The following is a 24658-nucleotide window of genomic DNA, read 5'->3' on the forward strand; positions in this document are numbered from 1 at the left end:
AGTGCACTATGCTGCAGATTCCCATGAATATTCCACGTTCCAAACAACAGCACGAGAGAGTACTATCATAACCTCACTTCGCAAGTGAGGAAAGCAAGGTGATGGAATGCGCCCAGGGTCACCAAGCTAGTGGGTGGCAGAACCTCCGATGATGAATCTGGTTTTTTCCATTACAAAGCCTGGGCTCCCAACCACTGTTCCACTCTGGCTCATAAACAAGGGCAAAAAAGCTAAGGGAGTGGAGACTGACCACATGATGCTTTTCAGACACACTCGAAACGTGCTTTAATTTTCCAATAATTATTACTATCTAAAAATTAGGGAAAAAAGTAGAAGCAACCAAAATTGTCTGTTTACAACTTTAAGCCACTAGAGGGCAAGTATTAATAATACGTAACCACAGACCAGGACCACCTAAGAAATACACTTAGAAATTTACAAGACCTGTTGTAATTTTACAACTCACATCAGAAAATGCCTTTTAAATTTTTCCCTAAATATTAAATTTTGTCTAGGCTGAGGCAGGAGGATCATTGCGAGTTTGAGACCAGCCTGGGCTACAAAGTGAGCTCAAGGCCAGCCTGAACTGCATAGAGAGACCTTGTCTCAAAAAAACAAAAACAAAAAATTTTGTCAGCACCTGTCAGCACCAAAAAATCTACAATTTTTAAATTTTAAAACTGACAACGTATCACTTTTTTTTTTTAATGGAGGAAAAAAAGTATATTTAGAATTAGCCAGCTGGACTCAGTTTAGATGATCCCAATTTTGTTGACAACATCCAAAGCAGCATAACCAGGAGCCAGTGGTATACATGCCTTCTTCTCTCCATCAGGCCTGATTAGGGTACTGACCTTGGTCACATCAATGTTATAGAGCTTCCTCACAGCTAGTTTGATCTGGTGCTTACTGGCCTCGACACCCACATGAACACGAGTGTGTTGCTGTCCTCTATCTTTTTCATGGCTGACTCTGTGGTCAGGGGGAACTTGACGATGGCATAGTGGTCAAGCTTGTTTCTTCGGGGCGCGCTCTTCCGAGGGCATTTGGGCTGTCTCCGGAGCCGCAGTGTCTTGAGAGGACGGAAGGTGGCTGACGTTCAGATCTTCTTCTTTTTGTGGCTGTGGACGCCTTTCAGCATGGCCTTCTCGGCCTTCAAAGCTTTTGCTTTGGCTTCAGCTTTGGGAGGGGCAGCAGTTTCTTGGTAAAAGGACCCGTATCACGTTATTATTAAGGAACATTCGAGGAGAGGAAAAGTACAATAGATTTCATCTTTTAAACCCCTCCTTCATCAGCTGGTCAGTTAGCTCAGTTGATTAGAGCGTGATGCTGATAAACGTTTCCTCTTCCAAAATTTTTTTTAAATTAAGAATAAATAAACCCCTCCCCAAATTGCAAAGTTATTATTTTTTTCCATGGGCTCCTTTATTTTACATGGATATGTTCATGGGTCAGTTTCTTTCTATTCTGCTGTTTTACATGGCCTGTTGCAGACGTCTTTTGATCTTTCTATGCCACCCTTCACAATGAACATAATATATACCAACATAGTATTCCTTCAGACATTTGTTTATTAAGCATCTTCATAATATTAGAAATTTAGTTTCTGTTGTTTGCCAACAGGTAGAGTTATGCTTTTGCCCTATTGCAAATAACACCAGAAGGACCAAGCAGTGAACGGGAGAGTGATGTTTTACTTTTGCAGAATTATTTTTTAGGATCCATTGTATGAATGAAATTAGTGTCACAATATTTAAAACGTAATATTTAAATAGTTCAGTAGCATAAAACAGATCCCCACGTTGAGCTATTTCAGTGTCCCGAAACAAAGGGGGAGGCAAAAGCAAAAAGAATAACCATAGCTCACATTCACTTGACACCTCACAGTTTCTGAAGTGCTTTTGCAAACTGAAATAAAATGCCAACCCTTCAAGTTACAAACACGACACTTTCTCAGGAACACAGACACTGACAGAGCCCATCAAGAACTCAAGTTGTTCAAGAGAGAATATTATAAGATCAACACGTGTATGCTACCTACAAGATGGAATAAAGAATGTCAAGGAAAAGAATAAGGTGCCTTTAGATTCTTTAAGGAAAATATTGATCTGATTGATCACAGGCATGTTAAAGGCATAATTATATCTGTTATGTAAACCACACTTACTTCACAGAGTATTGAACAGGAGCAGTAATTGTTTTCCTGTTAATGAGGCTATAGACCATGTTCTCAGAGTGACTCATTTATTATTTAGTTTATTTTGAAGTGGGGGAGGTGGCTCCCCACCCTTCAGCTAAGTTGGATAGTTTATCACCGCCGCCACCACTACCACCACCCTCCAAACGTGGGCTTCCTTCCAAAATACACAGTAGTGCACTCACCGAAAACCAAAACCACACAATTCTTTGAGTCATAAGAAGGCCAAATTGTATTCAAACCCACGAGTTACTATTTCCCTTGTCTTAATTTTCATAACATCACTCATAACTTAAAATCACCATAGTAGTTTTTTTGTTTTTAAATAAAGTTGTAAAATTAGCCAAGTAAACTTGCAAATCCTATATAAATAATTTTTTGTATTTATTTCTAGGCAAGTTCTCCAAGACAGCACATTATAATGGTAGAAGTGCCAGAGTAACAGGATCTCCAGCATGGTTTTGGAAGGATCCCCAAACTAAAACCGAACCTACTCTCTTTTGTCCCCCTGTAAGCACAAGTCTCCAAATAGGTCTTGCACTCATCCCTTTGTTCTTTTACAAATTCATTCTACCTGTTTAAAAAATCCCTGCCATGGTGCAGGAAGAATGGAGGTGTCCTTCAGAAAACGAATGGATAGTGAACTGTAGTACATCCAGAAAGTCCCATATCACTCAGCATTTAAAAGAAATAGACAGGGGCTGGGGATTTAGCTTAGTGGCACAGCGCCTGCCCGGCAGCACAAGGTCGTAAGTTCGATTCCCAGTACTGGAAAAAAAAACAAACAACAAAAAAGAAGAGAAACAGACAGTGGAACTGTAAATGCTTGTTACTAAGGAAAAAGACCCGAACTGAAAAGACCACACATTGTACGTGTATGAGTCCAGCTATATGACATTCTGGAAGAGGCAAAATAACAGAGATAGCAAAACAAAAAAAATGGTGGTTATCAGGTATAAAGGGGAAGAGAGGGATGAATTGAGGGGATTTCTAGGACAGTTAAACCACTCTGTATTACACTACAATGATGGATGCAAGCTAATTTACATCTGTCCAAACCCACTGTGTGTACAACAGCACGAATAAACTCAAATGTAAAGTATAGACCTCCGGTGATAAAAACTTGTGTCAGTGTATGTGTTCATAGGTTGTCACACACGTATTGCTCTGGTGGCGCGTGTTGATAATCAGGGAGATGCATGGGCAATCTCTGTACCTTAAGCTCAACTGTGTGCAAATATAAAACTTCTCATTAAAAAGTGAAGTCCTGCCTGGCAAGCGCAAGGTTGTGAGTTCGGTTCCCGGTACCAGAGAAAAACACAAAAAAAAAAAAAAAAAAAAAGTGAAGTCTATGGAAAACAACAACATTCTTTCCCTACCTTCTTCACCTGGCTAGCTCCACCCATTCTTAGAGATGCAGCTGGCGGGTGACCTCGCAGCTGTACTGAATTCATCCATGTTCTGTGTCTCCACACTTTGACCTCGAGTTGCTTGAGGGCAAAGGACCTTGTTTTATCTGTCTTTGGATCCCAAGCTGCAAACACAAACACATAGCAAAGACTTGGTAAAAATGTTGGTGAAATGTATATGTGAGAGGGAAGAGTTTTCCAAGCAAGTCTGGTTTTGTGAGGGAAATGTCTAGTTAGCTTTTGTAATTAGCCAACATACACAGGTGCATTAGAAAGGAAAAAAAAAAAAAATCCTGCCTAAGCTACAAAAACTGTCCAGAATTCTACCATATCCCAAAAATCTGTGGGATTGTTTTATGAAAATCTAAGTGTAAAATCCAAACATTCTATAATCCAAAACGGAGTTTCAAAAAACCCACTATGAATCCTGCTTTCAGTTTAAGTCTTATGATAAAAGGGAGATCAAAGCTCTTGTTTAAACCAGGTGAAAGTGCACTCAAGAGCTCTTTCCTCCTTGTTTTCTGCCCACACAGCACAGAAGCAAATAAAGTGCTGAACTGTGGAGAAAGCCTCACTGTGGTTCCAGTCACAGAGAAAAAGAAACTCCCCTGGCTCCAATTTACATAGTCACAAAACAAAACCCGACTTTTCAGGCATAAAGGACATATACACGGAGGAGAAAAACCCCAAGAGCCCCTTTGGCAAAGCGGCATCCACTTAATGCAGGGTTTGAAGTGAATAATTTGCAGCTAAGAGGTGGTGCTCGTGTGCAAGGCACAGGCTATAGCTTCCCTCTAGATAGCAGTTCTGAAAATGCCCCCAGTGTGGGGCAGTCTAGCGTACACAGCAGTGAACCTTCAGTCCCTGAGAAAGCGCTTTCTGGGTGAGTCTAAGTGTAGCACAGGCGAGAAGGGAGGCTAACTGTGTAGCCAGCCTTCGGTGGCTTCAATTTTGATTGCTCTGCCTTTATTACTTATTATCCTCTACGTCTAAAATTTCAGATCACCCCAACCCCTTAAAGGACATCAGTACTGAGAGGCATTCCGGATAGAGTTAGCAGTCATCTTTTCCTTCTGTAACAATGGCATCTTTCTTGCAGGTTGCTGTAAGCCCTCAAGTTAATGTAAAGTGTATCAGAGAGCCTGGTACACACGCAGAGCGAGTAGCAGATGCACAGGAAAGATCTAGGGCAGGACCTACCTCTCATTCCTGGGGGACAGAAGGGGGGCACCTGGAACATGGGGTCTAGGCTTTGTATTTGAAAGAGGCTTCTAAATTAGATTCTGGAAGTCAAGCCCAAATAAGGTATACAGTTCATTTACAGATAAAAACTGACAGAGGGAAAGAAGTTCTTTCCTTTCAAACTTTCAAATTGTGCAACATTACTGGACCACATCACTGTATTGTTCACTCTTATGATTGGCAGAGTATACTATAGTACAGTGTTTTCATAGTAAAAGTGTTTATTTTACTGCATATAAAATTTGCAGCATGAAAGTGTAAAGCAATATATGTAACTCTGCTTTCAGTATTTCCCATTTGTTTTTCCACTTCAGTAAGAAACTCAAAGAAATGGAAGTTCTGGTTCTCCTACGATCTCAGATCCAGATGAGAGAAGTGTAGAAGCTGCATTCTTCTTGGGAAGAATTGTCAAATGCCCAGTGAGCCAACTACAGAACTACCATGCAAGCCACAACTATAACTTTTCCTATGTGATCTTACATTTTCTTGTCATCATATACTTAAAAATAAAGTTATAGGGCTGGGGACATAGCTCAGTGTCACAGCACCTGCCTTGCCAAAGGTGGGGACCTGAGTTTGATTCCCAGTACCAAAAAAATAAATAAAATTATGCAGAAGAAATTAATTCTAGTAATACATTTTGTTAACCCAGCATATTTAAGATATAGTCATTTCAAGAATGCAATCAATATAAAAATTATTCATGTAATATTTTTCATTCCTTTTTAATACTAAGTCCACAGCTGAATGTGAACTTTATACCTACAGCCCATGTTGGCTTGAACTCACCACACTTCCAGTGCTCAGTAGCAATGTGTGGCTGACGACAGGTCAAGAAGCTATAATCTGCAGAATATTTCCTCCAAGTTTATTTGACTAGAAGGATTTCTGCCATGTCAGTAGTTAGCAATGGCATTTAAGAGGAAGCAGTAAAAAAAAATGTACGAGATAGCAATGGACACCTAGTAGAACTGAAACTGAATATTTTGGGGAGAGAATTAATTAAATAAGAATCCATAATGTAACAAAAATATAAAGGCAAGAAATCTTTTAGCATTTGTAGTAATATTCCTTGGTCATTCTTCATCGTAGAAAACAGTTCTGGAGCATCTGGGCAACAAAAATCCCACTTGGAAAAAGCATAGAGACTGTGAACTAATTGTTATTCTGTAATGTGTGGGATACATCAAATTCCATGAGCAAACTGCAGTGCACTTTATCAGAATGCAACTTAGACTTGTGTTCTCCCCAATTTCAAGTACGTCATCCATTTCTATCTGTCTCAGATATTAGGTTTCTGCATAAAACTTTGAGAAAGTGCCCCTAGTGAAGATGGAAAGGAATTTTAAAATACTGGACAAAATGGGCTCTTGGCAAAGGTAAAAAGTTAGACATATTCTCACCTGTGTGACATTCTGGGAAAGGCAGACCCATGGGGTCAGAAATCACACTCGTGGCTTTCAGGGGCTGGGATAGAGGGACGGCAACACAAGGCAGGAATCCATCACTGCAGAGAACAAGAGGATGAGTGAGGTTATTGTGTGGAAAGCATAGCACAATATCCTGATCCATGAAACGACAGCGCTAAGTAAATCCCTTCGTTTCTATTAGAAATTCTGGGAATGAGTGCTTCAGGCCGAATGCATACAATGTAGTTTGGTTATTCAAACTACCATCTCTCATTTTTTAAACTCTGTAGTAGATTTTGCAGTTTTTTGCCTGTAACCCTGGGGCTCTGTTTTGGCTATCACCCCATTGCATTTTAGAAATTAATTCTGCAGTGCCTGCTATTTTGGTGAGACTGCAGCTTAACCCTCTCCTGCCCAAGAAATGGACATGTGACACTAGCTTTGCCAACTAAACTCTATTTTCCAAGACTGTGACTTTTTAACCATAAAGAATGATATTCTTATAATAAATATGGTTTGGTTTCTGTCACCTAGACCTGCAAAGCAGCCCTGGCTCCTATCTCTGATTCTCTTTCCTCACTAATCCTTCAATTTCTGTATGAGAATCTTCATAACGTCTCACATAATATACTCTCTAACCTCTCTGGCATCCCTTTTTGTACTGTAAAGATTGGAAATTGAAACTACTTTTCCAGGCCGGGGGTGGTGGTGCATGCCTGTAACCCCAGCACTTGGGAGGCTGAGGCAGGAGGATCATTTCAAGTTGGAGACCAGCCAGGGCTACAAAGTGAGCTCAAGGCCAGCCTGAACTGCAGAGTGGGACCTTGTCTCAAAAAGACAAAAAAAAAGAAAGAAAGAAAGAAACTACATTTCCAAAATTCTCTTGCAGCTAGAGTTCTCACATGACTGGGGTTCTGCCCAGCAGAGATGGCTGCAGCATACTTGGAAGACAGTTACCTTCTGTATGAGGTGGCAGCTTCACATGGAAAGAAAGGTCATTTGGGGCAACACGGATAGAAGTCTTGTTGTTTGCCATGGAAGAAGCCTATGAATACATCCAGTCATTCATCAATTTTTGCTAACATCTACTATGTACCAAGTATTATTTTGACCTTGGAGATGTTAAGATGGTGATGAAAGTATTATTGCCATGCAGAAGTTGAAAATCTGGTATAACCACCTTGGAAAATGACTTGTGTTCACTCTGCTACCAACATAGATCTACGCTATAGCTCGATAATTTACTTGCATACACATCCTAAGAGAAATGGGAATGCACATCTTCCCAAAGAAACATATGAAAATGTTCACATCAGCTTTATTCATAATAGCCAAAGGCTCAAGAGCCAAAATATCCGTTAAGAGTAGAATAGTTATTTGTACCTGTACATGATATATCTTGATTCTTTTTTATCCCATTCCCCTATACTCCTTCAACCCCTCCTCCCCTCCACATTTACAAAAGCTTTTCCATTTTTCTCACTTTTTTTACTTTTCTCTTCTTTCCTTTCCCTCTCCCCCTTTTTCTCCCCCTCCCCATTTGAATATGTTCTTCCTGTTCACAGAACCTATTATACACTGTGAATGAATTTTTAAAATACTGTGCTGAGAGAAAGAAGCCAGACACAAAGGAGCACACTCAATGTGATTTCATTTATGTAAAATTCAGGAACAAGCCAGATAAACCTATTGCAATAGAAGTCAGAAGAGCGGGCATCTCTGCGCTTGGGGTGTTGACTAGGATGGGTCCCCAGGGAGCTCCCTGTATCTCGATCTGGGCAGAAACATAAAAAGTCCCTAGGTTGTACCCTAAATAGCAGTGCATTGTAGGTATACACCAATTCTTTAAAAAGAAGAATTTTAAGAAGCTAGTAGCCTACCTGAGCAGCCACATAACATTTAGAAAACTCTAATGTAAGTGATGGGAGTGAAAAGGGGTGAGCAAATCCTACGGAACTGCAGATAGGGCGGCAGCAAGTTTTCCCATGGCAGGCGCAGCAGTACTCCTTGAGGAGGACCCTCGAGGCTGGGCTGTGAAGTCCCTTGACCACCAAGATAATAAAAGTATCTTTAATGCAATCACCATCCATCTTTGTTTTGGAATAGAAAGCAGCTATTTTGTTTGTTTGTTTTTGTTTCTTGGTACCAGGAATCGAACTCACTGTGCTTGGTAGGCAGGTGCTTGCGCCATTGAGCTATATCCCCGGCCCCTAATTTTTCAATTAAGTTTACTGGTACATTTCAGGTATACATAAAGATCACATTCATCATAGGGAATTTGTACCTGTACATGATATATCTCGATTCTTTTTTCCCCCATTCTCCTACCCTCCCTTCAACTCCTCTCCCACTCCTCATTTACAAAAGCTTTGTTCCCATTTTTTCCTTCCTTTCTCATTTTTTTTTTCTTTTTCCCTTCCTTCCTAGAAAGTTAACTTTTCATTTTAGTAGTAGTAGTAAGGATTTCACTCACTATTCCTGGAATTTTCCCATCATCTCTGTACAACTCTTAAATGGGTCATGCAGTACCAAGCTCAGATGAACATCAGCTGGACCTGGACTTCGGTTTTTAGAAGGGTTTCAGCGTAATTATAAACATACTCAATGTGCCACCTGCTGATTTGCACTTGTTTTCCATGTTTGCCCTATATTTTGAAGAAATTACTCCCAATTTCATGGTGTTTTCCCTTCTACTTCAGGAAAAGTATGTATTGCATTTAAAGATGTGGTAGAGCATGCCTGTACTCCCAGCACTCAGGAGGCTAAGGAGGAGGACTGTCACAAGTTTGAGGTCAGCCTGGACAACTAGCAAGACCTTGTTTCAGAAAAGGAAAGAAAAAAGACTATGTAGTATTTAAGTCTGGGTTTAAAGCATTTGTAAGTGGGTTTGGTTTGGTTGGGACAGGGTCTCACTATGCAGTTCAGGCTGGTTTTGAACTCACTATGTAGCCCAGGCCGGCATTGAACTGGTGGTGAGCCTCCTGCCTCAGCCTCCCAAATGCTGGGATTAAACGGATGCGCCACCATGCCCGGTTTAAATCTGTTTTAAAATAAGACAAAATATAAGAAAATAAACAGATTTTAGTCCTATTCTCTTTCCACTCACAGAAATACCAATAACATTTTAATCGCATGTGTTTATCTGAAGTTGTCTCACACCCTGGGAGTAATGGGAGGGGGATGCTTACCCACCTGATTTTGTAGAAATGAAAAGGTTGTTGCAAAGCCCAGTACAGCAGGCATCTCAACAACACACAGATAAATATGTGTATGATGTTTGCAGAGAGGGCGGGGTAGGAGGAGAACGAAAATATAATTTTGCAACAAGTTAATTATTCAAATTACAAATAGTCTGTGTTTATACTACAATTACAGATTTTTAATTGCAGCCTTGTTTGGCATTTCTTTCTATTACGGAACTGTGAAACAGATCAAATATCACTTCACCAAGTACAGTACATAGAAAATTCCAGTTAGTGCTTCACAGAGACAATGTAAGACATCCATCAAAAGGAAATAATTTAAACTGTCCCTTGAAGTTCATTTAGTTATTCAACTCTTCATTCAATGAATATTCATTATGTAATTACTACGGTCAAGCACGGCATTAAAAACTGAGAGCACGATGAGTGGAATTGAGCACTTTTTCTCTTGAAAATCTAACAGCCCTGCAGGGAAGAGGGACATAAATGAGAAATAACAGCAGTGAGTAGGTAGCATCTTAGATCCATGCACAAATATAGACATTCAGTGGGGACACGGCTACCTCTCCCAGGCACCAGCGATGAAGAGCATGTTGGAGTTCCTCTTTAAATGTGGAGAATAGTTCGGGCACGAGAGACAGCAAAGGGTAAGACTGACAAGAGACAACACTGGAGAGGTAGACTAGAAACAGATCCTACAGGGCTTCATACCCTGCTGAGGACGGTGGGCTTCAATCCTGTGGGCAACAGGGAACTGAAGAAGACACTCACACAGGGGATAGGGTCAGACTGGTATTTGTCAAAGAGTCCCTCTTGCACCAGCCCAGGTGAGAGGTGGTTTGAAGTTCATCGGGAAGTTTGAAGAATCGGGAAGCCAGTGAGGAGGTTGTGGTGAGTTCACAGGAGAACGACGAGGACACAACAGCGGGAAAGGAGACGCTGGCCTAGTGTTGAGAACTATTCGAAACCTACAGGAATCAAGACGTTGCAACAGGCTGTGGGGGGCGGGGATCTCTACAATATCTGGAAGTTTTCAGCCTGACTGCGTGGATAGTGAGCTCGATAATGGACGTACAAACAAGAGGAGGAGCCATTTGGGGGGGGGGGGGAAAGGTAGATCTGGATTTTAACCGAAGGATGGGCACCCTGTCTAACTGGGACATTCAGACAGAGGACAGAGAGGTCATAGAAAATACAGGCCTGGGGGCTGGGGATTTAGCTCAGTGGCAAAAGCGCCTGCCTGGCAAGCGCAAGGTCGTGAGTTCGGTTCCCGGTACCGGAGAAAAACCAAAAAAAAACCAAACAAACGAAAATACGGGCCTGAAGGCCTGATTATTTTGCTCCCTCTTATTCCAAAAAGAGCGGAAGTCCTTATAAGTATAATTCTTAGTGCCTCCTAGAATAACTTCGTGATAAATTAATGTTCCCTGCTTCTTGGGACTTTGTTATCAAACTCCATAATTTGTTTAAAAGGGTGGAGATGGTCACTGTTTCCCAGTGCTGTCAGCTTAAGACCAAGGCTTCATAATTCCATACAAAATTATTCATATTTTTTAAAAGGAAAGGCGATGAGAAATGAGATAATATATTAAAGGAAATCAAATAAATTTACAATAAAAGATCATTAGGAAATGAAATCTTGTCAGCCTAGATAGATGGGTCTGGTGATTACATTTAAGTCAAACTAAATTACTGTCCATGTATCTATTAAAGCATTTATAAGTGTCGAAATCAAGATGTTAGGATCCTGACTGTAGGTGTAAAATCAAAGTGATTTTGACAAGCGTAAACATTCCGTAACAGTGAAGAAAAAGAATTTTTAAAATTAAATAAATAATACAAATTTATAAAAAAGTTTGTGGAATTCCTTTTCCATAAACCTCCATAAAGTTTAGGACACTGAAATAAAAGGTTAGAGGCATTATTTTCATAATTAAACATGACAATCAGGTGCCCTTAGCTCCAAATAACCAACTAGGAAGGGTTAAAAGTTGGCAAAATTTTAAACTCTTTTCTTAAAGAACCAGAGAAAGCTGCAGTGATAAATTCAGATTGCATAGGCAAAAGCAATCTGCGCTCTGCCCTTCCAGCAGAAAACAAGCCATTATTGCTTTGACTGAAAGGAAAGCTTCCTCAACTAAATTTGTCTAACCAGACTCTTTAATTAATCAATTAAACAGATAGAGTTTACCCTCTCATTTGAAAGAGAAAGGAGCCCAAGATAATAAAATGTATTTGTGCAGGTATTCTTGAACTGCAGTGAATCCATTCCTGAGGTTTTCTAAGGACAATTCTTCGACACCAGAGAAAGTCTCCATCCTGGAAGCTGGGCAACAGATTCACCTGTACTGTAGCTGCTTACCACACTTGGAAAGGTAGACAGAGCACCTGCTGACCCTGTACCGTTCAAGTTTCTGCTTCTCTCATGTGCAGAAAAGCTAACTAGAGTAGACGACTGCCAGAGGAGTGATTGTTAAACCTGGAGAAGTGTTTCTCAGGCATAGATCCCTAGCCCCTATCCCAGTTCTGCATATCAGAAACGTTTAAGGGGAGGGTGTCTGCTCAGTAATTATTTTAAGTTCTTAGGTGATTCCAGTAAGTCAAGTCATGTTTAGGACCCACAGCACTAAGCTGCCAGTTTTGAAGGTCTACAAAAGTATGATTTAGACAGTTTATGATGTTAAAAATGAGAATGGAGTGAGCTAAGGTGTTCGTCTATCCACTTGACTCAATGCAAAATAGGGCGGCCAGTGCAGCTCACTCCTCAGCCTCCTTGCAGTCACAATCGCCCCCTTTCTCACAGCACAACCCAGGGCGGGGGTCTCCAACTACTCCCTGCTGCAGCAAGTCTGAAGTTCCAGTCTTCTCTCTCACTGTGCTGTCAATCCTATTGGCTACTACTTCAGAAAAGTAGAACCAAGAAGATGTAGCACACAATCACCAGTCACCAGTCACTTAGCAATGTGGATGTGCTTTGATAAATGCATCCCTGTGCCATTTTGTCAGTCTACAACCATCACAGAGGGTACTCACACAAACCTAGGGAGAAGACTTAAATACAGACCTGAGCTGTATGCTATACAGTACATACTATATAGTGTTATGTGTGTGATTGTAGTGTGTATATACCATATGTAACATATACTAAGTAGTCCATGTATATCATATATACTATATGTATATATATCTTATGTTATATAAATGATAGAGCCTATTGCTCCTAGGTTTTCTCACACCTAGGACAATGATGAATAAAACAACAAAAGACTGAACCAAGAGAAAATGAAGTAGTCAAGAGATGTGGTAAGCAGAAGCTATTCGAGGCTGCAGCTGGAGTCATGTGGCTTGCTGCTTTACAGCATGAATATGGCCATCCAGGAAATAGGCCTCACCAGACATGAATTCTGCCAGCACCCTGATCTTGGAGTTCCCAGGGACCAGGGCAGAGATCCACATTTCTGTTCTTTGTAAACCCCTTGATCTTTGAAATTTTGTTTCAGTGGTCTGAACCGGCCAAGATGATGAGTAATAGCTTGCTGAGGTATTTCCTTCTAGGGTGATCAAAATATTCTGGAATTCAAAAGATGTGATGGCAGCCCAACATTACGAGTGTACACCAGCACAAAAGTAGACATATAGATCAATGGAATAGAACAGAGGATGCAGAAACCACTCCAGGTACATTCAGCTATCTGGTCTTTGATAATTATGAAAATAATTTTGCCAGGCATGATGGCGCACGCCTGTAGTCTCAGCACTCAGGAGGCTGAGGCTGGAGGAGCACCACAAGTTTGAGGCCAGCCTGAGCTACATAGTGAGTTTAAGGCCAGCCTGAACTGGATAGTGAGATCTAGGCTCAAAAAAAATATTTTTTTGACTCCATGGAACCTGAAAGAATTTCAGGACTCCTGTCATCCTTAAGCCCCACTTCAAAAACTATTGGTTTAAATGTCCTGTTATTTGTCATTGTTTTACTAAAGCTATAGAATAAGTTTTTATTCTTATACATAATCATTTCACACTTGCTCCATGTTACCATTTATTTTGGGTGATGATTTCTGCTTATAAATCCTTTTGTCATCTACTACAACAGGTGTGAATCAACACATTTTTGTAATTAGTTATAAAGCTTTACATAAATTATTCTGAACAAATACTGCCATAAGATTAAAAGCAGTACCTGGAATTTGTTCACTTGAGTTTTCAAACTGATTCCACACATACAGTTTAATTTGATCCTGGAAATGAAACTTTGAAATAAATAGGAAAAATATCACCTTCCTATATTAAGTAGATATCTTAGGTTATAAGACTCTAGAAAACTTAAGAAACTTAAGAAATAGTATGAAGAGGTCTTTGACCAAATCCACTCAAAGGAGAACAAGCAAGCCTCAGAAAGACCAGGAGTGGGAATTGTTCAGGACCTCAGGGACTGGGTGCCCAGGGACAGGTGCATGGGTGACTCTGAGCCCAAGAGTCAGATTTCTGGGAGAGACTCTCATTGGCCAAGTTGGGCTTCTCACCTGCTCTTCGGCCAGTGTAGGACAGGTTGTCTCCACCACCAATATAAACACTTGAAGAAAACTGAAGTCTTATTGCAGGTTTTACTGGAATAAAGGAAAGTACTTCAAGCAAAAAAAAAAAAAAAATGTGTTTCACAAATAATCAGAAATTAAGGGAGACAACATACCAAATGGCAAAAGTTTGCTGCCAGCTACTTCTCCTAAAGGACTAATATTTGGAATATATCAAGGACAGAAAAATGCTCAAAATGAAAAGACTCAATGAGAAAAAGCGCAAATGAGCACTAAGTACCTGAAAAACTCTTCAGCATCTTTGCCCGTGACAGGACTACAAAGCAAAGCAACACTGACCTTCATCTTGCTCCAGTAACAAGGGCATCACCACAGACTCAGAAAACAGCGAATGCTGACAAAGGTGTGCGAGAAAAGAGTGCTCCAGCACTGTTACTGGGAATGTCAAGCGATACAAACACTGAGAAAACCAGTATAAACGTGTTGTAGAAAAGCACAAATAAAAATTGAATTTGTCCCATGTAATACCCTTCTAGGTATCTTCACAATAGAATTAAATAAGTCATATCACAGTAACATGTGTATACCCATGTTTAGAGAAGCTCAATTCATAATAGCTAAATTACAGAAGTGGCCTATAAGCTCATCAGCAGATGATGAATAATATACATCTGTGAATATATATTTTTTAAAAGAAATTAAGAACATCAATGTTTTAAAAATAAGCTTACATGTACAGATGTCAGGCCAGAAGAGGACAAAGCCAGGACTAGATCTTTGGTCTTGTGACTTCCAGTCCTGGTTCTTTTCTTCAGACCTTGACCTTTTCTGGTGCAATCACAAACACTCAGTCCACTTCTCAGGGAACTGCCGCCGTTGTGTGGTAGCTACACAGGCACCACTGGCACTGCTTTGCACACACACATGCTCAGTACCTCCCACAATCACATTAGCATTGTACAAAAGTAAATGTTATTAATCATCTGTACATCTTATGACACTAATGGTTGCCAGCAAATAGTTATGCCCAAGCTATACCTTCCTTAGGCAAAATGTGCTTCCTAACTACATAAAAACTTAAATACTTTGTGCTAACTAGTCTACCATGCAACTAGGGCCTGAGCATGTGACTTCACCTTGGTCGAAGAGCTTGGGTAGGGAATATGCTAGAGATGTCTACAAATCGTGTCTTCTCCAATAAGACAGAGAAAAAAAATTCTCCTCTCACTTCCTGTGGCTGCAGTGTAAAGCACGATGCCTGGATCTGCAACAACCATCTTATAAACGTGAGTCAAGCTAAGAGCAATTCCACTTATCAGAGCACAGTGGAAAGAAGGGAAGCGCCTGCATCTTTAACAATATCCTAGAACCACTGAATTAACGCTGAGACCAAAGCATTTATGGTTGTGCAAACAAACTGCAAACATCCAAACTGACACAGTGACTTTCCACGGACATAGGCACCCAGAGAAAAACGAGCAACTTTCTAAGACCATTGTGTGCTCCATGCAAAGCTTTAACAAACATATACTTATAAGTCAAATCTGAACAAAACAGGTAACTAACAACACACATTTCTCAAAGCACTAATGCTAGGGAAAAATGAAGGGACATTGAAATTAGTTCTTCATGAAAGAAGTTTTTTCGTCCTATATGATAATAGATGTACTACTAGAAAAGCTCCAGATACGTGAACGGACAGATTTCCACCACCGTTCCTGGGATCTTACACGGCAGGAGCCTCCTGGCCTCTTGTCCTGCAGCTGTGGCCCAAATGAGCCGTCCCTGTGTTTTTGTCCCAAGCCCTCTATCCTCGACTCATTGTGCCCTTAAAAATGTTTTAAATGCCTGAATTCAACTTGGTGATGGACAACTACGAACAACAGCACCCTTTCAGTGTTCTTTGAGTGTTCCAGTTTCTGTAATAAAACTTTTTTCAAGGGCCAAGTGCTCCAGGCCCACACTGTGGAGACTCCACGTAACTTCCTGCTCCGAATGGGTTCTGGGCTCCCTGCTGAGTCTCGCTTCCTGTGTGTGACGTCCTTGCAAACATCGCGCGATCTCCCTCCAACCTTCTCCCCCGCCTCCCCGTTTTATCTCAACAAAGCCGCCCCTAGCACAAGGTTACTGTCTATAGCCCACTTCTAATAAAGGGCTGGGAATAAACACTTCAACAGTTAATGTTGGGCGTCCCTGTTTGTAAATTCCCATGACCATCCCTATCATTAATCACCCTCTCTTCTTGGGCCCTGACCTTCCAGGAGGTTTCCGGGCTGGATCTCGCACCAAACCACCTTCCAGGCCCCTGAGGCTCCCCATTCCCGGGAAACTCAAGAATTCTTCTCACCTATTGACACAACCAAACTGCCCTCTCTTTACCTCACTCTCTCCTTGCAGAATTGTTGGATTCGCCTTTGCCTTTCCAAATCCAAGCTATCCATCAGGTCATTTTCTTAAGTAAGTAAAAGTCCATCTCCTGAGAAGCACTGTGCCATTCCCGTTGTCAGACACCAGAAGCAGTGGAGCAGTTAACTTCTGGTTTTCAATAACAATGTGTCTCTTCCCTCTGGGCCAGGGCGCAAACGCTTTGTAGTCAGTGCAAGAGAAGGTTAAGACGGGCGGTCTCGGCCTCAGTCTCGGGGAGGCCTGCTGGCCGGTGAGTCCGAAGACTCACAGCATTAGCAAAGGAGCACTAGGCCACGCAGGGAAGGTGGCTGTGGAGCTTTGCCCATCACCCTGCCTGAGGCTATGAAGGACCGAAGGTGAACACTTAATATTTGTTTGGAGTCACTGCCGTTCTGTTCATCCCTTGCTCCCCCACGACTGAAAGAAAGGCTGAAGGCGCAGGCGTTTGTGCTAAGCCAGCAAAAGAGGAAATGGAAGAGAACCACTTGGAAGTCTCCGAGCAGTTCCTAGAGGGAACAAAAGGTCTGTGGCTGCTTGTGGGGAAAACTGCTGCTCTGCCAGTGGCAGGGCAAAACCCTGGCGCTTTCCCAGGAGTCAGCTGGGATCGCAGGGAGGTGGGTGTCCTCCTGCTCAGTGGCAGGCTCATTGAAGCCCACGGAAACGGCTAAGTCCATGGTAAGCATTGTCAAGATAAAAATGGAGAAAATTTAAAATAAAGACTAGAGAGGGAAATTTGTTATAGTCTAATATCCCACATAAGTGCAAAATCAGAAAATATACTATGAAGAACTTCTTTCCAATACACCTAGGTGATTTAAAATGAACTGAACTATGTCAGGCATGATGGTGCATACCTGTAATCCCAGCACTCTGGAGGCTGAGGCAGGAGGATCACTGCAAGTTCAAAGTCAGCCTGTGCTACATAGAACTTCAAGGCCAGCCTGCACTACATAGCAAAACCTTATCTCAAAAAAACACAAAAGAAGCAGACAAATCTCTGGAGTTATACAACATTCCAAAAGTCATATGAGAAACAATTCTAAATAGACCTTTGATAATTACAAAAACTGAATGTGTCATTAAAAATATTCTCCTAATACTGAAAGCCAGAAGACAATAAAACAATGTTTCAGAAATTGTGAAGAAAGCCAGGCATAGTTGTGCACATCTGTAATCCCAGCACTTGGGAGGCTGAGGCAGGAGGATCCCGTGAGTTCAAAGCCAGCCTAGGCTATATAGTAAGTTCAAGGTCAGTCTGAACTACTTAGCAAGACCCTGTCTCAAAAAACAAAAACAAAAACAACAAAGAAATAGAAATTACGAAGAAAAAAATTTCCAACCTAGAAGCTATCTTGAATTAAAACAAATAACAAAATTTGTGTCCATTAAACTAATAATATCTCCATGAAAGACACTGTCAAAATTATATTTTTGACACAATCACCATAAAATATCTTCACCATCTTCAGTAGGTAAACAGTATTTTGAAAAAAACAAACAAAAAAAATGCTAACCCTTTAAAACATGAAAAATTGTAACTCACTAACATTTAAAAATGTCTTCTTATAATTAAATGTCTTAAAATTAATGGATTCAGAAAATTTTGGAAGATACTTGCACACCAATATCTGGCAATGGAATTGCCTCCAAAATATATTAATTACCCCTGCAGCTCAATATAGGCTACGTAGCTGGGCGTTGAAGCACATAACTGTAGTTCCAACACTCTGTGAGGCTGAGGCAGGAGGATGGAAAGTTCAAGCCTAGAATGGACAATTTGGAAACTTGGCAAGACCCTGTCTCTAAAAAAAATAAGAGAAGAGGGAAGAGGAGAGGGTGAAAGGGAACATAAAAGAATTAAATATACTTTATGGACATGGGCCATCCCCCCATCATGAATGTAATCATTGTGTATGGCAAAAATGTACTTGTAAAAATAACAGGCTTAAAAATAAAAAAGGCCAGGGATGTAGCTCAGTGCAAAGGCCCTGGCTGCAATCCGTAGTAACACTGATAATAATAATAATAATAGTAACAGATAACCTAATTAATAAAAAATGAGCAGAGCAGTAAGCACAGGAAAGAGTGCTCGGTGTCAGCACTGATGAAGGAGACACAAACTAAAACCACAAGACAGAACTGCACACCCATACAATAGCTAAAAGGGGCCGGTGGCTGAGGCAGGAGGACCATCACAAATACATAGCAAGACCTTGTCTCAAAAAAAATAAAATAGCTAAAATGAAAGAAGCTAATAACAATAAATATGAAGATGGTGGTTCACCTCTGTAGTCCCAGCACTCTGGGAGGCTGAGGCAGGAGAATCTCAAGTTCAATTCTACCAAAGCAACTTGGCAACTTAGTAAGACCTGTCTCAAAAAAAAAATTAGCACTGAGAATGTAGTTCAGTGCTAAGGCCCTAAGTCTTCCCCAGAACTGAAGGGAAAGACAGAAAGAAAAGAAAGCAGTGAGGATTGATAGCAAATATTGCAGGGTATTTTGAGCAACTGAAACTGCTGCATGCGTTGACTGGAGTATAACAGTGCAGCCACTTCAGAAAATTAGCTTGGCAGTTTCTTTAACTTTAATAAAAGTTAAATATATCTTTATTTCATGACCTAGAAATTCCATTTCAGTGTCTAAAAGAGATAAGCATACAAGTCCATAAGACTGTTTATAGAACTGCATCATAAATATAACAGTAAAATTAATATATGAAAGAAAAAGATAGCCAAAATAAAAGTTCAATACATGGGCTAAACAGTAGAATAGAAGAAACAAAAGAAATAGCCATTAAACTTGAGGAGAGAACAATAGAAAATACCCAATCTAAATATCAGAGGAGGAGATAAGACTAAAAAAATGAAAATAGCCCCAAGGAACTCTTAGAACATAAAAAAAAAAAAAAAAATTCTATCATTCATGTCGTCTGAGTTCCAGAAGAAGGGAAGAATAAAAATGGCTCTTAAAATTACTGTAAGAAAACAATGGCTGAAATCTTCTCCAGTTTGGCAAAAGACAAATAAATCTACAGATTCAAGAAACCAAACAAACTTCAAACAGGATAAACACCATTGAAATTACCAGGAGATATGTAATAATTAAACTTCTGACAAATAACAATGAAGAAAAATCTTGAAAGCAGCTAGAGAAAAATAATTCCTTACCAACAGAGGAAGAGCAATGTAAGTTATTTAAATGGATTTATCAAAAGCCACATGGGTTAAAAGAAGTGGCACAATATTTTTTAGATGATAAAGCTGAAACACTGTTAGCCCAGAATCCAATGTCCAGGAAGATAGCCTTCAAGAAGACAGGGGACATCGATGTATTCTCAGATGAAGGAAAACTAAGAGGATTTCTTTCCTGTAGGTCCACTCTTTTAAAAAAGAGGTAAAAGAAGTTCTTTGATCAGAAAGGAAACAATAAAAGAAGAAATATTGAACATCAGCAAACAAGAACTCACATAATAAGCAAAAATATGGGTATATACAAGAGACAAGAAAAGAGGCTCTTTTCCCTAAAGAAAAACATTATTTAGTTTTTAGTTTCCTAAGCTATGTTTAATGGCTAAAGTACAAATTGTAATTCTTTTTTTTTTTTTGTCTTTTTTTTTTTGTCTTTTTGAGGCAGGGTCTTGCTATGGAGTTCAGTAGTTCAGGCTGGCCTTAAACTCCCTATATAGCCCAAGTTGTCCTCAACTCACAGTGATCCTCTTGCCTCAGCCTCCCAAGTGCTGTGATTACAGGCATGCACCACCATGTCTGACAATATTTTCTAATGCAGCTTTAAGTACACATAGAGGACATTGAAAGAAAAATGTATTATAAATGGAAGAAGAGATGGACAGATATGCAATTATAATTAGAGACTTCAACACACCTCTCACAGCAATTGATAGAAGTACATGTCGTCTGACATATACACTTTAAGAAATAAATAGAATCTAATCAGAATTATAGAACACTCTATCCAGCAACAGCAGAAGATGATTCTTTTCAAAGCATCCAAAGAGAATATACTAAGGAAAGCTTTATCATGGGCCATAGAAAATCAAAAACTTGAATATGCAGTCTGTTCTTTGATAACAATAAACTCAAAGTAGAAATCAGTAACAGACAGATAGTAGAGAAATTTCCAAGTGCTTAAAAATGAAAGAACACAGCTAATGCATGGAACCAAGGAGAAAGTCTCAAAGGAATTTTATAAAATTACACTTGAAGGGGGAAACTTAAATTTTAAATAAAGCCTCCCAAGAATGCCCTCCAAACCAGGCCCACATGTCTGGACAGGCCTGATAACAGAACATTTCTTCCTTTGTGTAGCCCCTGCCTTGACTGCCTTTGTGTAACTGATGGCCTTGTAATGTAACTTCAAATATAATGGGACACTTCTTCCTTTGAATAACTCATGCTTGTTTGACTGATGGCCTTGCAATATAACTTGAGATTTTAAACTCCTTTAGCAACCCATGATGTCACCCAACCCTCCAATCACAATGCCCCAAATCCACCTTTGTACCTCCCTGCTTCCCTCCCTGTAAAAGCCCCAAAACTCTGCCAGGCAGGACTCTGACTCTTTGGGAGAGAGATCCCAGTCAGGCCCACTGGTGTAACAGACTGCCTCCTAAACCTTCTCGGTGCCGTTTCTTCCTGTGTTTGGTCTGTTTCCTGTAACACACTGAATGAATGAAAATAAAAATATAGTGCATGAAAATTTGTGAAAAATAACTAAAAACTGCTAAAAGGCATATTTACTTACTGTATGTACTAACTGCACACATTAGAAAAAGCACCTTACATTAGTAATCTAAACTCCCAACTCAAGAAGACATAAGTTACCAGTTTCAGCAATTCAACAGGAGATACCACTAAAGAGCATACAAGAATCAAAGCAGCAACAAGGAATGCTGGGAGCAAACCTACACTCATGACTTCCACAGCTTGTGGTCACTGGTCCAAAATGGACACTTTTTTGGGAAAAAACACAAACTACTCCCACTCCCACTTATACAAAGTAGAGAAGTTCAAGAGCCATATAACTATTAAGGAAATTTAATTAATAATTTGAAAAATTGTTTGAGGATATTCCTGACATGGAGCTTCACTGGCAATTACAATCATGCACATCAAGAGACATGAAAACTGTTCACACGAAAACCTGCACATGAATGTTTATAACAAGTTTGCCCATCATAGCGGAAGGCTGTAACCAATCAGACATCTGTAAATGAGTGAGCATTTTTTTTTTGTTTGTTTGTTTTTCTCCAGTATCGGGAACCGAACTCACGACCTTGCGCTTGCCAGGCAGGCACTTTTGCCGCTGAGCTAAATCCCCAGCCCCTAATGAGTGAGCATTTAAATGAACTGTGATGTATCCACATCGTAGAAGACGTCTCAGCAATTTGACAAGATAAGTTATTCATCCATGTAATATCCTAAATAAATGTCCAGACGGGGCTGGGGATTTAGCTCAGCGGCAAAAGCGCCTGCCTGGCAAGCGCAAGGTTGTGAGTTCGGTTCCCGGTACTGGAGAGAAACCAAAAAATAAATAAATAAATAAATAAATCTCCAGAGAATTACCCTGAGGGTGAAAAAATGCTAAAAAGATTTCTTACTGTTATTCTATTTATGTAACACTTTTTTTTACTACTTATTGGTATCTTTATTTATTTTCATTTTATGGAAAAAAGATAAAACAAAATTCATAACAAGATGATAGCAGAATAACAATATTTAATACATTACATATTATCATCTTTAAAGTAGTTACTCGGAGTACAAGATTTGGGCATAAAAACTCTCCAATCAACATAAGCGCAAACTTTCCTTTTCCATGAACTAAGAGACACTAATAGTATAACTAACTTGCATTTTTTCTCTTTTCCCTTCCTTCCTTTCCCTTTTCCACCCTCCTACTTCCTTTTTCCTTTTCACAATTTCTTCCCATTTCATAATATCTATTGTACATTTTAGACCTTCCTTATTCTTTAAGCTTCTCATACCAGACAGACAATACAATGTTTACACTTGTGAGTCTGATTTATTTCACTAGTGAGTATGGTCTCAAGTTGCATCCATTTACCTATATAAGTCTCAAGTTTATCCTTCTTTATGGCTGGATAGTACTCCATTGTATAAAAACCATTTTTTTTATCCACTCCTCAGTTGATAGGCACTTTGGTTGTTTCCAGGATTTAGCTTTTACAAATTGTGCTGTGGTATAATGTTTTTAAATCTTCTGGCAAGATACTTAGCAGGGGAATAGCTGGGTCAAGTGAGATGTCTAATCTTAGTTTTTTGAAGAATCTCCACACTTATCTCTACAGTGGATGCCCCAGTCCACACTCCCACCAGCAGTGGAGAAGGATTCCTTTTTCCCCAACAGCCTCTCCAGCATTTGTTATTGGTTGATTTCTTGATGATAGCCTTCTTTCTGGGGTGAGATGGAATCTCAGCGTTGTTTTAATTTGTATCTCTTAAATGACCAATGCTGCTGAACATTTTTTCACACATTTATTTGCCATTTGCATTCCTTCATCTGAGAAGCGTGTATTCATCTCAGATGCCCATTTTTGGATTGGGTCTTTGAATTTTGGAGGTCTGATTTTTTTCAATTCTTTATATGTTCTAGATAGAACGCCTTTGTCTGAGGGACAATTGGCTAAACTTTTTTTCCAAATCTGTGGGTTGTCTTTTCACTCTGTTGATTTCTTTTGATGTGCAAAAGCTCTTTAATAAGATGAGTCCCAGTTGACTCTTTGAAGTATTTCTCATGCAGTTTGGGGCATCACACTCTTGAAATAGAAAAATTATGGAGATGGAGTCAGAATAGTAGTTTCCAGGCCAATAGATGGTGGCAGCCAGAAGGGAAATGTGCATGGCTTAAGAGAACAGTGAAACAAAGGTGCCTGTGGTGATGAGCATGCTCTGCAACTTGAGCTTATCACATGAGTATCCTTGAGCAATATGGTACTGTAGCTTTGCAGGACTTCATCACTGGAGAAAACCAAATAAAAGTTACACAGAATCTCTCTTTATACTTCTTACAACTGACTGTGAATCCAAAATTATCTCAGAATAGAAAGCTTCATTTTTAAAATGTATGTAACTCATGGTCCCACTTATAAGAAGTTTTAGAAGAAGTAAAATTAACTTATGGTGATATAAATCAGACCCATGATTGCTTCTGAGAATTGGGTCTGAGTGGTACAGTTGTCACCTGGTGAAGGGCACGTAAAAGAGACAGAACCAAAACCAGATTTCAAACAGATGCACTCTCCAGACAGTCCACCAGCCCTGCTCATAAAGGCAGAGCCCTCGCAATGGAATCACTTCTTAGACTCCACCCCTTAATGTCTCATAGTAGGGATTAAATTTTGTCATTGGTAGAGATACTCAAACCACAGCAGACTTCAGTAGGTATTCTTCTAAGGGAGAGGTTCAAATTGCCAAGAGGCACATGCAGAAGTGCTAGACTTTCTTATTCATGAGGGAAATGCAAATCAAAACCACAATGTGGCACCTCTTACTATGATGGCTAAAATCTGAAAGGAAACACACACATACCCAGCAAATGTAGGCTCGAACTGGAGAAGTTGGAACTTTTCTACATTGCTTTGGGAAGAGAAAATGGTTCAACTACTATGAATAACAGTTTGGTAGTTCCTCAAAAATTGAAACATAGAATTACCATATAGAGCTGGGTATGGTGGTACACACCTGTAATCCCAGCACTCAGGAGGCTGAGGCAGGAGGATAGTTGCAAGTCTGAGACCAGCCGGGGCTACAAATGAGCTCAAGGCCAGCCTGAACTGCGTAGTGAGACCCTGTCTCAAAAAGACAAAAAACAAACAAACAAACAAACAAAAGAATTACCATATGGCCCAACGATTTCATCCCTAACTGTATTCTTGAGAGAACTGAAATGTATGTTTACTGAAAACCTGAAAAGCCTTTTAGCTGCATTATTTGTAATAGCCAAAAAGTGGAAACAAACCAAATGTCTATCAGTTGATGAGTGGATAAACAAATGTGGTATATCCATACAATGGAATATTATTCAGCCATGAAAAGAAATGAAGTACTGTTACACATGGCTGAAACTTGGAAACATTAAGCTAAGCTCAAGAAACCAGAAACAAAAATGAAAATACATACAATTCTATTTCTATTAAGTGTCTGGAATAGGCAAGTTACCATAGACACAGAAAGGAATTAGAATTAAGCAATTTACCCATACTCCCACTTCTCACCCC

The 24658-nt window shown here is 39.9% G+C and overlaps 1 pseudogene; it reads right to left on the minus strand.

The window, feature by feature from the left end:
- Nucleotides 1-707: 707 nt before the first annotated feature.
- Nucleotides 708-16314, minus strand: LOC102020140 (annotated as a pseudogene).
- Nucleotides 16315-24658: the final 8344 nt, after the last annotated feature.

Source organism: Chinchilla lanigera, unplaced genomic scaffold, assembly GCF_000276665.1.
Source record: "Chinchilla lanigera isolate Chin_1 unplaced genomic scaffold, ChiLan1.0 scaffold00024, whole genome shotgun sequence".
Lineage (NCBI taxonomy): Eukaryota > Metazoa > Chordata > Mammalia > Rodentia > Chinchillidae > Chinchilla > Chinchilla lanigera.